Source organism: Corvus kubaryi, unplaced genomic scaffold, assembly GCF_017639235.1.
Source record: "Corvus kubaryi isolate FWS band 111438036 unplaced genomic scaffold, C.kubaryi_AGA036_p1.0 36155, whole genome shotgun sequence".
In the NCBI taxonomy this organism is placed as follows: Eukaryota; Metazoa; Chordata; class Aves; order Passeriformes; family Corvidae; genus Corvus; species Corvus kubaryi.
In genome coordinates, this window is record NW_024580820.1 from 1 (window position 1) to 5,424 (window position 5,424).

The 5,424-nt window shown below is 56.0% G+C and overlaps 1 long non-coding RNA gene across 2 annotated transcripts; it reads left to right on the forward strand.

Moving 5' to 3' along the window:
- Positions 1–151: 151 nt before the first annotated feature.
- Positions 152–3,025, forward strand: LOC121660466. 2 transcript variants are annotated; one of them, XR_006014673.1, is made up of 3 exons: positions 152–316; positions 656–816; positions 997–3,025. It is a non-coding gene; the product is annotated as an uncharacterized LOC121660466 (long non-coding RNA). The 2 variants fall into 2 exon arrangements; XR_006014674.1 differs by having other exon boundaries at positions 2,422–3,025.
- Positions 3,026–5,424: the final 2,399 nt, after the last annotated feature.

Consider the following 5,424-nt stretch of genomic DNA (forward strand, 5'->3'; position numbering starts at 1 on the left):
ATGCAGCTCTTGGGCTGCAGCTGAGCTGGAGGCCTGCTCTGGCAAGCCCTGGTGGCCACCATCCCCCCCTGGTTTTGCTTGTCTGGTTCACTGATGGCTGGGGCCTTGGGCAGAACCCTGACAGCCTGGTCTGGCCCCCAGGGAAGGAGAAGGAGCCCCTGGAGAAGCTGTACCAGGTGGGGCTGCTGCTGCTGGAGACACCAAGGACGAGACCAAGGACGACAACCTCTTCCTGGAGCTGGCCAGCGGCAGCTGAAGATGATGGACTTTGATTGTGGCACCTTCTCCAAAGACACGCTCCATGGCCAGTGTGCAGGTGAGTCCAGAGCCAGGGGGATGCTGCCAGAGCTGGGCATGGCACGGCCTGGACAGGCACCAAAGGTTCCCCCTTTGCTGGGGCAGCTGCAGGGAATTCTTCAGTGGCTGCCAAGCTGCTTTTGGGCTCTGGGCAGCTGCTGAGGAGGTGGATGTGCCATGGCTGGCTGCAGGCTGGGCACATGTCCTGCCCTCCTGCTCTGCTCCCAAAGGCAGCAATGCTGGGCAGCTTTGGGCCCAGCTCTGAGCACGGCCAGCACGGCCTGGGCACTGTGGGTGGCTGGGACAAGGGGACAGGAGGCTTCAGCTGACGGGCGGGTTCTGCTTTCTCTCCTCGCAGCCCGGCTCTGCCGATGCTGAGGCTGCTCCGGGCTCTGCCAGGGCTCTGCTGGGGCTCAGCCCTGGGCACGGCTGGGCCCGCTCTCCCCTCACAGGGCTCTGACAGCTTTGCATCAGACAAGCCCGTTGTGAGCACAGCGACGGAGCTTTCTGCTTTTGCAGGTGAGTGAGGCTCTCGTGCAGGCCAAGAGATTGCACTCAGGGACACACATCCCACTGGCAAGAACCCAAACTCTCCACAGTCCCAGCTGAACGCCTGGATCTGCACAGGATGTTCTGTCTGTCCCACTCTTCCTTCCTTTTGGGCTGGAATTGTGCCATTGCACTTTCTTCCTCCTCCAGAAGTGCCACGAGTGGGCCGAAGCTGGCGAGTGGGTCGTGTTCCTGAGGCAGTGCAGTCTGGAGCTGATGGATGAAGAATTGCCCTTCTCCACTGCCAAACCAGAGCAAAAAGTCCTAAGTGGGACTTTGCATCTTTAAGAACCCCCTGACAATTTCCAAGGGAATGTGCAGCTCATTGGCGGGGTGAGAAGGAAGGGCATCTTCTCCATGAGTTGGAGTGGGACAGAGTTTAGATTGCCAGTCCTGCTCGGAGCTGGCAGGGCACAATCAATTTCTTGTTGCTTCAACCACAGTTTAAAATAACGATGTTGGAAACAAAGCCCAAAATCTTTAAAAAAGGACTGCTGAGGTCAGTAAGATGGATCAATGCCCTCAGCATATTTACAAATACCTGAGTTGTCTTTTTGAAAAGATCAGTTACCTCTTAATCCAGAGTTACAAAAGATTTTTCACTCCACATTTGGGTTTTGGTTTTATGTTTCATAATATTTTCTGGGTTTTTTCTTTTTTGTTTTTCTATTAATTTAAACAGAAAACACATCCTAAATGATGGAGCAGCACTGCTGAACATGGGGACACACAGAGGGACCAGAAGCAGCTGCCTTTGTCCCCCTGCAGCTCCAAGGCCCAATCTCTGAGCAGACAGGGCTGGCAGAGACTCGCAGGCTCCCTGTTTGCTGTGCTGCCCCACTTGTGAGCGGCCCAGCTCTGCGTGAGGCACAGGGAGAACAAGGGGCAGCTCCCTGCCAGCCCCGCAGCCCAGGCACCCCTCGGGCCCCGGGGCTTGGGGCACTGTCAACACCCGCTGCTCCAGCGCCCGCTCCTGCTGGCACTGACAGCAACACCCAAACTGTGCCTGATCCCGAGGGAGCAGCAGCAGGGCCTGGATCTGATCCCTGGCTCTGGGGCAGGGCTGGACAAATGACCCCCACAGCAGCAGCAGCAGCAGCAAATGGAGCTGACTTTCAGCACAGCCCCTGCCGCTGTTCCCTCCCGTTGGCAGCGGTGTCACAGCAGCCTGGGGCACCTGGGAGCCCTCAGTGCCAGCAGGGACTGGAGATGGCAGCCCTGGGCTCCTGGAGGGTGTGCAAGGAGCAGAGGTGGGCACTCCCTGTCCATGTGGAGCTTGCAGATGGAAAAGGCTGCTGTGAGCAGGCAGCTCCGAGGGCAGAGAAAGGAGGGTCTCGAGCACTGGATCTGTGCCAGTGCCACAGCCCTGGGCAGCAGCCACCGAGCCCCGGGGGCACAGAGGGCACAGCAAGAGGGACAGAAGCAGTCAAAGGCAGAGACTGGGAAGGGCAAGAGCTGGGAGCAGGAACAGCTGCTTCATTGCACTCTTGGAGAAAGCTCTTGGCTGTTTCAAAGCGCTGAAAGATGTGAAGGGCACAGAGGAGGCCACAGCAAACAATGCTCCTGTTTTCACAGCCTCCCCTCTCCGTGTGCCAGAAGGAATTGGATGAACTGTATTCTTCTCTCCGAGTCGTCTCGTTCAGCATGAGCAGCTCAGCACCAGGAGCTGAAGGAGCTGAAGCCTTAGGCCACAAGAGCTGAGCAAGAGGAGACTTTTTGACCAAAGTAATGCTGGTGCCATGGACCTGGCTGAATGCAGCAGACAGAATCCTGGAATTACAGAATCCTTCCTGTTGGAAAAGACCTCTGAGCTCATCAAGTCCAACCATTAACCCAGCACAGTCAAGCCCAGCACTAAACCACATCCCTGAAGTGCCAAGGCCTGAACAAGAGGCCCTGAGCCAAAGATGACCTCTGGATGAACCTTCCAACCAAAGGTTATCTTTGTATCTGCTCATTACCGAAATTTGCATGATCATTAGCGTTGTGATAGAGGTATCCCCTCATTAGTGAAAAGTGTATTGACCTTTCTGTGTTTAGAAGCCGGACAAGGCCATGAAATCCAACATCTGGCCTTGTTTGGGGCTGTATGGTCAAAGTCAACTCCCTTGGCTCCTCCTTGAGCCCTGGCCAGGCTTAGGAGGAAACCAAGAGGAGGATGAAAGCAGATGTTCCCGCACTAGAAGTGCTGTCAGTTTGTTTCTCCAGCACTGTCAAAGCTGGGCCCTCTCCCAGCGGGGTTGGAGCCTCAGCTGTGGCTGGAGGCAGCTGCAGGAATTCCCAGTGTCCGGGAGTGGCTCTCCAGTCCTTGGCTGGGACAGCTTCCCCCAGCTGATGGGTGGCTCTGGGTGATGGTAAAGTCTGAGGGGAACTGGGGCTGGATCTTGGTTAATCACTGCAGGCAGTCTTTGGCACTGATGACTGGGGGCATTGCTGAGCTGCTCCTTCTGTGATTCCTTGCCAATGATTATGTGCTTTGCTGAACTTTTGTAATTCTTTGCAGCTTTGCATTTTATAAATTACACAATTCCTTCAGTTTCTGTCTCTGTCTTTGGTGCTGACCCTGCCCACCAGCAAAACAGGGCTCTGTCCTGCCTGAGTGTTACCTGGGAAGACAAAAACCCTCACTCCAAATGTCCCCCCTTCCTCCTTGTTCCCCCCACTTTATACACTGGCCATGATGTCCTGTGGTCTGGGATATGCCTGGGGTCAGTTGGGGTCACCTGTCCTGGCTGTGACCCCTGCCAAGCTCCCCCGCACCCCCAGCCCCTCACCAGCGTGGCCGGACGAGGGGCAGGAAAGGCCTTGGCTCTGTGCAAGCTCAGCAAGAACAAAACCATCTCAGTGTGAGCAACGCTGTGCTCAGCACAGAGCCAAACACAGCCCCAGAGAAAGGGCTGGCAAGGAAATTCCCTCTGGCCCAGCCCACAGCAGCACCCCATGGCCACCCAGCATCAGCACGGCTCCACGGGTTCCTTTCCATGGCCCCGGCCCTGGCCACGGGACCTTGGGCTGGTGGCCACGGCACCTGACTGTGGCCCAGGGCTCCGTGCCCGTGTCCATGGCAGCAGTGCCCGGCCATGGGCCCTGAGTGCAGGTGAGCGTGCCAATGCCCATGGCAGCGGGGCCAAGCGTTGGTGTCCGTGGCACCAAAGTGAGGAACGGGTCCCTGTGGCCGCTGCCGTGGCACCTGAGGGCATCAGCGAGTGTCACTGCAATTGTAGCTGGCACCAGCCCCGGCACCGCTCTGTCCTGAGGGCTGCCATGGCAGCCGAGGGTAGCCACAGCTCTGCGGGCAAGTGGCCACGGAGCCTGACTGCAGCAATGGGTCCTGGGGGGGTTTCCAAGGGCACTGGAACTGCTGAGGGTTGCCATGGCATCCAACCCCCTGGGATGTCACACAGCCACCCTGGGATGTCACACAACCCTTTGTGATGTCACATTCTGTGATGTCATACAACCATCAGTGATGTCATAGTCCACTCTATTATGTCAGACCTCTGCCCTGTGATATCACAGCCATATCTGTGATGTTACAGCTCACTCTGTGATGTCACATAGCTACCCTGTGATGTCATAGCCACTCTGTGATGTCACACCACCCATCTGTGATGTCACAGTCCTCTCTGTAATGTCACACAGCTGCTCTGCGATGCCACAGATGAGTCTATGATGTCATATGGCCACCTTGTGATGTCAAAACCCACTCTGTGATGTCACAGCCTGTTTTGGGATGTCACATGACCACTCTGTAATGTCACACAAGTGCCCTGTGATGTCACAACCCACTCTGTGATGTCACAGCCCTATCTGTGATGTCACAACTCTTCACTGTGCTGTCACACCAGCACCCCGTGATGTCACAGCCTGCTCTGTGATGTCACAATTGCTCTGTGATGTCATAGTCTGCTGGATGTCTGACCTTTGCCCTGTAATGTCAGAGCCCAAGCTGTGATGTCACAGCCAACTCTATGATGTCACAGCACCACTCTGTGATGTCACAGAGCTGCTCCATGATGTCACAGTAGACTCTCTGATGTCATACAGCCACCCTGTCATGTCGCAACCCACTCTGTGATGTCACAGCCTCTTCTGGGATGGCCCAGCCCTCTCTGTGACGTCACACCAATACCCTGTGATGTCGCAGCCCACTCTGTGATGTCACACAGCCCCTTCCTGACTTCTATGACACAGGCACAGAGGTGTTACCAAAACTCCAGTGAAACAAAACCTCCTCAGCACCAGCGCAGCACGAAGCAGCAGCATTCTTTATTGGGCCGGATGCACAAGGGGAGAGCCCCTCCCAAAGTCGTGTGTGCCGAGTTCAGGAATGTTCCTGTTTGCAGACTGTGTTTCACAGACACATTCCCAGATTGTCCCACAAGAAACACACACACGATCATCATTGCCCCAAAATCACTGCATATTTTTCCCACCCCTTGGCACATCCGTTCTTCTGCCCTGGGGGTCTCTTTGGGGGTTCCTGGTGGTCGCTGACCCCAAAGCCAGCCCTGACTGCCCGGTGAACTGGTGAAAGTTGGCACACCTGGGCTGGTTGCTGCCTACAGAATCAGCCTT